The following is an 8,125-nucleotide window of genomic DNA, read 5'->3' on the forward strand; positions in this document are numbered from 1 at the left end:
ATTGGATCCAGTGCACTTGGCACCACTCCAAGATCCGTCATGAACTGCTTCATCCAGACACCCTCCTTAGCCGCCTCCGAGGCAGCCATGTACTCCGCTTCACATGTAGAATCTGCTACGACGCTTTGCTTGGAACTGCACCAGCTTACTGCACCCCCATTAAGAATAAATACGTATCCGGTTTGCGACTTAGAGTCGTCCGGATCTGTGTCAAAGCTTGTATCGACGTAACCTTTTACGGCGAGCTCTTCGTCACCTCCATACACGAGAAACATCTCCTTAGTACTTTTCAGGTACTTCAGGATATTCTTGACCGCTGTCCAGTGATCCACTCCTGGATTACTCTAGAACCTACCTGCCATACTTATGGCCAGGCTAACATCCGGTCTAGTGCACAACATCGCATACATGATAGAACCTATGGCTGAAGCATAGGGGACAGAGCGCATATGCTCTCTATCTTCATCAGTTGCTGGGCACTGTGTCTTACTCAATCTCGTACCTTGTAAAACTGGCAAGAACCCTTTCTTGGACTGTTCCATTTTGAACCTCTTCAAAACTTTATCAAGGTATGTGCTTTGTGAAAGTCCTATCAGGCGTTTTGATCTATCCCTATAGATCTTAATGCCTAGAATGTAAGCATCTTCTCCTAGGTCCTTCATAGAGAAACTTTTATTCAAGTAACCTTTTATGCTCTCCAAAAGCTCTACGTTGTTTCCAATCAGTAATATGTCATCCACATATAATATTAGAAACGCCACAGAGCTCCCACTCACTTTCTTGTAAATACAAGATTCTCCAACCACTTGTATAAACCCAAATGCTTTGATCACCTCATCAAAGCGTTTGTTCGAACTCCGAGATGCTTGCACCAATCCATAAATGGATTGCTGGAGTTTGCACACCTTGTCAGCATATTTAGGATCGACAAAACCTTCGGGTTGCATCATATACAACTCTTCCTTAAGGAAACCGTTAAGGAACGCCGTTTTGACATCCATCTGCCAGATTTCATAATCGAAAAATGCAGCTATTGCTAACATGATTCTGACGGACTTAAGCATTGCTACGGGTGAGAAAGTCTCATCGTAGTCAACTCCTGGAACTTGTGAAAAACCCTTTGCCACAAGTCGAGCTTTATAAATGGTCACATTGCCGTCAGTGTCCGTCTTCTTCTTAAAGATCCATTTGTTCTGAATAGCCTTGCGGCCCTCAGGTAGTATCTCCAAAGTCCACACTTTGTTCTCATACATGGATCCTATCTCGGATTTCATGGCTTCTAGCCATTTGTTGGAATCTGGGCCCACCATTGCTTCTTCATAATTTGCAGGTTCATTGTTGTCTAACAACATGATTGATAAGACGGGATTACCGTACCACTCTGGAGCAGCGCGTGATCTCGTCGACCTGCGTGGTTCAACAGAAACTTGAACTGGAGTTTCATGATCATCATCATTAACTTCCTCCTCAACCGGCGTCGCAACGACAGAGGTTTCCCCTTGCCCTGCGCCACCATTCAGAGGGATGAGAGGTTCGACAACCTCATCAAGTTCTATCTTCCTCCCACTCAATTCTCTCGAGAGAAACTCCTTCTCGAGAAAAGCTCCGTTTTTCGCAACAAACACTTTGCCCTCGGATTTGAGATAGAAGGTGTACCCAACTGTCTCTTTTGGGTAACCTATGAAGACGCACTTTTCCGCTTTGGGTTCCAGCTTTTCAGGCTGAAGCTTTTTGACATAAGCATCACATCCCCAAACTTTAAGAAACGACAACTTTGGCCTTTTGCCATACCACAGTTCGTATGGTGTCGTCTCAACGGATTTTGATGGTGCCCTATTTAAAGTGAATGCAGCTGTTTCTAATGCATAACCCCAAAATGATAACGGCAAATCAGTAAGAGACATCATAGATCGCACCATCTCTAACAAAGTACGATTACGACGTTCGGACACACCATTACGCTGTGGTGTTCCAGGCGGTGTTAACTGCGAAACAATCAGACCGTAGGAACTTGATCTTCTTGTTACGATGATTTTCCACTTCACTCTGAAATTGCTTGAACTTTTCAAATGTTTCAGACTTGTGCTTCATCAAGTAGACATAACCATACCTACTTAAATTGTCAGTGAAGGTGAGAAAATAACGATATCCGCCGCGGGCTTCCACGCTCATTGGACCACACACATCGGTATGTATGATTTCCAACAAGTCACTTGCACGCTCCATTGTTCCGGAGAACGGAGTCTTAGTCATCTTGCCCATGAGGCATGGTTCGCACGTGTCAAGTGAATCAAAGTCAAGTGACTCCAAAAGTCCATCAGCATGGAGTTTCTTCATGCGCTTTACACCAATATGACCCAAGCGGCAGTGCCACAAAAATATGGCGCTATCATTGTTTACTCTAACTCTTTTGGTCTCAATGTTATGTATATGCGTATCGCTATCAAGATTCAATAGGAACAATCCTCTCACATTCGGTGCATGACCATAAAAGATGTTACTCATAGAAATGGAACAACCATTATTCTCAGACTTAAAAGAGTAACCGTCTCGCAATAAACAAGATCCAGATATAATGTTCATGCTCAACGCAGGCACTAAATAACAATGATTTAAGTTCATCACTAATCCCGATGGTAGCTGAAGTGACACTGTGCCGACGGCGATTGCATCAACCTTGGAACCATTTCCTACGCGCATCGTCACTTCGTCTTTCGCCAGCCTTCGTCTATTCTGCAGTTCCTGTTTCGAGTTGCAAATGTGAGCAACAGAACCGGTATCGAATACCCAGGCACTACTACGAGAGCCGGTTAAGTACACATCAATAACATGTATATCAAATATACCTGATTTTTCTTTGCCCGCCTTCTTATCTGCCAGATACTTGGGGCAATTGCGCTTCCAGTGACCCATACCCTTGCAATAGAAGCACTCTGTTTCAGGCTTAGGTCCAACCTTGGGTTTCTTCGGCAGATTGGCAACAGGCTTGCCGCTCTTCTTCGAATTGCCCTTCTTGCCTTTGCCGTTTCTCTTGAAACTAGTGGTCTTGCTCACCATCAACACTTGATGCTCTTTACGGAGTTCAGACTCTGCGACTTTCAGCATCGCAAACAACTCGCCGGGAGACTTGTTCATCCCTTGCATGTTGTAGTTCAACACAAAGCCTTTATAGCTTGGCGGCAGTGATTGAAGGATTCCGTCAGTGATAGCTTCTTGCGGGAGTTCAATCCCCAGTTCAGCTAGACGGTTTGAGTACCCAGACATTTTGAGCACATGTTCACTGACAGACGAGTTATCCTCCATCTTGCAAGCATAGAATTTATCGGAGGTCTCATACCTCTCGATCCGGGTGTTCTTCTGAAAGATAAACTCCAACTCCTGGAACATCTGAAATGCTCCATGACGCTCATAGCGACGTTGAAGTCCCGGTTCTAAGCCATACAAGACTGCAATTGAACTATTGAGTAGTCCTCCTTACGTGATAACCAAGCGTTCTTAACATCCTGATCAGCCGTAGCGGGTGGTTCATCTCCTAGCGCAGCATTAAGGACATAATCCTTCTTCCCAGCTTGTAAGATTAGCTTAAGATTACGAGCCCAGTCTACAAAGTTGCTTCCATCATCTTTCAACTTAGCTTTCTCTAGGAACGTATTAAAATTCAGGATGACTGTCGCGTGAGCCATGATCTACAACACAAATATATTCAAAGTGGACTTAGACTATGTTCAAGATAATTAGAGTTCAACTTAATCAAATTATATGCTAAACTCCCACTCAAAAAGTACATCTCTCTAGTCATTTGAGTGGTTCATGATCCACTTACACTATCCCAAGTCCGATCATCACGTGAGTTGAGTATAGTTTCAGTGGTAAGCATCCCTATGCTAATCATATCAACTATATGATTCATGATCGACCTTTCGGTCTCATGTGTTCTGAGGCCATGTCTGCACATGCTAGGCTCGTCAAGCTTAACCCGAGTGTTCCGCGTGCGCAACTGTTTTGCACCCGTTGTATGTGAACGTTGAGTCTATCACACCCGATCATCACGTGGTGTCTCGAAACGACGAACTGTAGCAACGGTGCACAGTCGGGGAGAACACAATTTCGTCTTGAAATTTTAGTGAGAGATCACCTCATAATGCTACCGTCGTTCTAAGCAAAATAAGGTGCATAAAAGGATTAACATCACATGCAATTCATAAGTGACATGATATGGCCATCATCACGTGCTTCTTGATCTCCATCACCAAAGCACCGGCACGATCTTCTTGTCACCGGCGCCACACCATGATCATCCATCAACGTGTTGCCATCGGGGTTGTCGTGCTACTTATGCTATTACTACGAAAGCTACATCCTAGCAAAATAGTAAACGCATCTGCAAGCACAAACGTTAGTATAAAGACAACCCTATGGCTCCTGCCGGTTGCCGTACCATCGACATGCAAGTCGATATTTCTATTACAACATGATCATCTCATACATCCAATATATCACATCACATCGTTGGCCATATCACATCACAATCATACCCTGCAAAAACAAGTTAGACGTCCTCTAATTTTGTTGTTGCATGTTTTACGTGGTGACCAAGGGTATCTAGTAGGATCGCATCTTACTTACGCAAACACCACAACGGAGATATATGAGTTGCTATTTAACCTCATCCAAGGACCTCCTCGGTCAAATCCGATTCAACTAAAGTTGGAGAAACCGTCACTTGCCAGTCATCTTTGAGCAAAGGGGGTTACTCGTAATGATGAAACCAGTCTCTCGTAAGCGTACGAGTAATGTCGGTCCAAGCCGCTTCAATCCAACAATACCGCGGAATCAAGAAAAGACTAAGGAGGGCAGCAAAGCGCACATCACCGCCCACAAAACCTTTTGTGTTCTACTCGAGAAGACATCTACGCATGAACCTAGCTCTGATACCACTGTTGGGGAACATCGCATGGGAAACAAAAATTTTCCTACGCGCACGAAGACCTATCATGGTGATGTCCATCTACGAGAGAGGATGAGTGATCTACGTACCCTTGTAGATCGTACAGCAGAAGCGTTTAGAGAACGCGGTTGATGTAGTGGAACGTCTTCACGTCCCTCGATCCGCCCCGCGAACAATCCCGCAATCAGTCCCACGATCTAGTACCGAATGGACGGCATCTCCGCGTTCAGCACACGTACAGCTCGACGATGATCTCGGCCTTCTTGATCCAGCAAGAGAGATGGAGAGGTAGAAGAGTTCTCCGGCAGCGTGACGGCGCTCCGGAGGTTGGTGATGACCTTGTCTCAGCAGGGCTCCGCCCGAGCTCCGCAGAAACGCGATCTAGAGGAAAAACCGTGGAGGTATGTGGTCGGGCAGCCGTGAGAAAAAAATCGTCTCAAATCAGCCCTAATTGCTCCATATATATAGGTGGAGGGAGGGGGGGGGGCCTTGCCTTGGGGTCCAAGGACCCCCAAGGAGTCGGCCGAGCCAAAGGGGGGAGGACTCCCCCCCAAACCGAGTTGGACTTGGTTTGGTGGGAGGAGTCCCCTTTCCTTCCCACCTCCTTCCCTTTTTTTTTCTTTCCTCTTGATTTTTCTTCTCTTGGCGCATTGGGCATTTGTGGGCTGTCCTACCAGCCCACTAAGGTCTGGTGTGGCTCCCCCAATACCTATGGGCTTCCCCGGGGTGGGTTGCCCCCCCCGGTGAACTCCCGGAACCCATTCGTCATTCCCGGTAACTCCGAAAACCTTCCGGTAATCAAATGAGGTCATCCTATATATCAATCTTCGTTTCCGGACCATTCCGGAAACCCTCGTGACGTCCGTGATCTCATCCGGGACTCCGAACAACATTCGGTAACCAACCATATAACTCAAATACGCATAAAACAACGTCGAACCTTAAGTGTGCAGACCCTGCGGGTTCGAGAACTATGTAGACATGACCCGAGAGACTCCTCGGTCAATGTCCAATAGCGGGACCTGGATGCCCATATTGGATCCTACATATTCTACGAAGATCTTATCGTTTGAACCTCAGTGCCAAGGATTCGTATAATCCCGTATGTCATTCCCTTTGTCCTTCGGTATGTTACTTGTCCGAGATTCGATCGTCAGTATCCGCATACCTATTTCAATCTCGTTTACCGGCAAGTCTCTTTACTCGTTCCGTAATACAAGATCCCGCAACTTACACTAAGTTACATTGCTTGCAAGGCTTGTGTGTGATGTTGCATTACCGAGTGGGCCCCGAGATACCTCTCCGTCACACGGAGTGACAAATCCCAGTCTTGATCCATACTAATTCAACTAACACCTTCGGAGATACCTGTAGAGTATCTTTATAGTCACCCAGTTACGTTGCGACGTTTGATACACACAAAGCATTCCTCCGGTGTCAGTAAGTTATATGATCTCATGGTCATAGGAATAAATACTTGACACGCAGAAAACAGTAGCAACAAAATGACACGATCAACATGCTACGTCTATTAGTTTGGGTCTAGTCCATCACGTGATTCTCCCAATGACGTGATCCAGTTATCAAGCAACAACACCTTGTTCATAATCAGAAGACACTGACTATCATTGATCAACTGGCTAGCCAACTAGAGGCATGCTAGGGACGGTGTTTTGTCTATGTATCCACACATGTAAATGAGTCTTCATTCAATACAATTATAGCATGGATAATAAACTATTATCTTGATACAGAAATTATAATAATAACTATACATTTATTATTGCCTCTAGGGCATAATTCCAACAACCTATTGTTCAACCACCTGACTGGAACTTGCCCTCTGAAATCTTGTGTGACGCTAGTGATTATCTTGTTGGTGCTGTTCTAGGACAAAGGGTTGACAAGAAGTTGAATGTTATTCACTACGCTAGTAAAACTCTAGACAGTGCCCAAAGAAACTATGCCACTACGGAGAAGGAATTTTTAGCAGTCGTGTTTGCATGTGAAAAGTTCATATCTTGTATAGTTGACTCCAAAGTCACTGTTCACTCTGATCATGCTGCTATTAAGTACCTTATGGAGAAGAAGGACGCTAAGCCTAGGCTGATCAGATGGGTTCTCCTGCTACATGAATTTGATTTGCACGTCGTTGACCGAAAGGGTGCTGATAACCCTGTAGCAGATAACTTGTCTAGGCTAGAGAATGTCCTTGATGACCCACTACCTATTGATGACAGCTTTCCTGCTGAGCAATTAAATGTCATCCGCACTTCACATAGTGCACCGTGGTATGCCGATTATGCAAACTATATCGTAGCCAAATACATACCACCCAGTTTCACCTATCAACAAAAGAAGAAATTCTTCTTTGATTTGAGACACTACTTTTGGGATGATCCTCACCTTTATAAGGAAGGAGTAGATGGTGTTATTAGACGTTGTGTGCGTGAACATGAACAGGGACAGATCTTGCAGAAGTGTCATTCCGAAGCCTACGGAGGACACCATGCTGGAGATCGAATTGGTCATAAGGTATTGCAATTAGGTTTCTATTGGCCCACTCTCTTCAAGGATGCCCGTAAGTTTGTCTTGTCTTGTGACGAATGCCAAAGAATAGGGAATATCAGTAAGCGTCAGGAGATGCTTATGAACTATTCACTTGTCATTGAACCATTTGATGTCTGGGGCTTTGATTATATGGGACCCTTCCCGAGTTCCAATGGGTACACTCACATCTTAGTTGCCGTGGGTTACGTTACTAAGTGGGTAGAAGCTATCCCCACTAAAAATGCTGATCATCACACCTCTATTAAGATGCTTAAGGAAGTCATCTTCCCAAGATTTGGAGTCCCTAGATATTTGATGACTGATGGCGGTTCATACTTCATTCATGGTGTTTTCCGCAAGATGCTCGCTAAGTATGATGTCAACCATAGAGTTGCATCTCCTTATCATCCTCAATCTAGTGGTCAAGTGGAGTTGAGTAATAGGGAGATCAAGTTGATCCTACAAAAAGACCGTCAATAGATCTCGAAAGAGTTTGTCTAGCAAACTTGATGATGCACTATGGGCTTATAGGACTGCTTATAAGAATCCCATGGGCATGTCACCATATAAAATGTTTACGGTAAAGCCTGTCATTTACCTCTTGAGCCGGAACACAAAGCTTATTGG

The sequence above is a fragment of the Hordeum vulgare genome, chromosome 4H, assembly GCF_904849725.1.
Source record: "Hordeum vulgare subsp. vulgare chromosome 4H, MorexV3_pseudomolecules_assembly, whole genome shotgun sequence".
NCBI lineage: Eukaryota > Viridiplantae > Streptophyta > Magnoliopsida > Poales > Poaceae > Hordeum > Hordeum vulgare.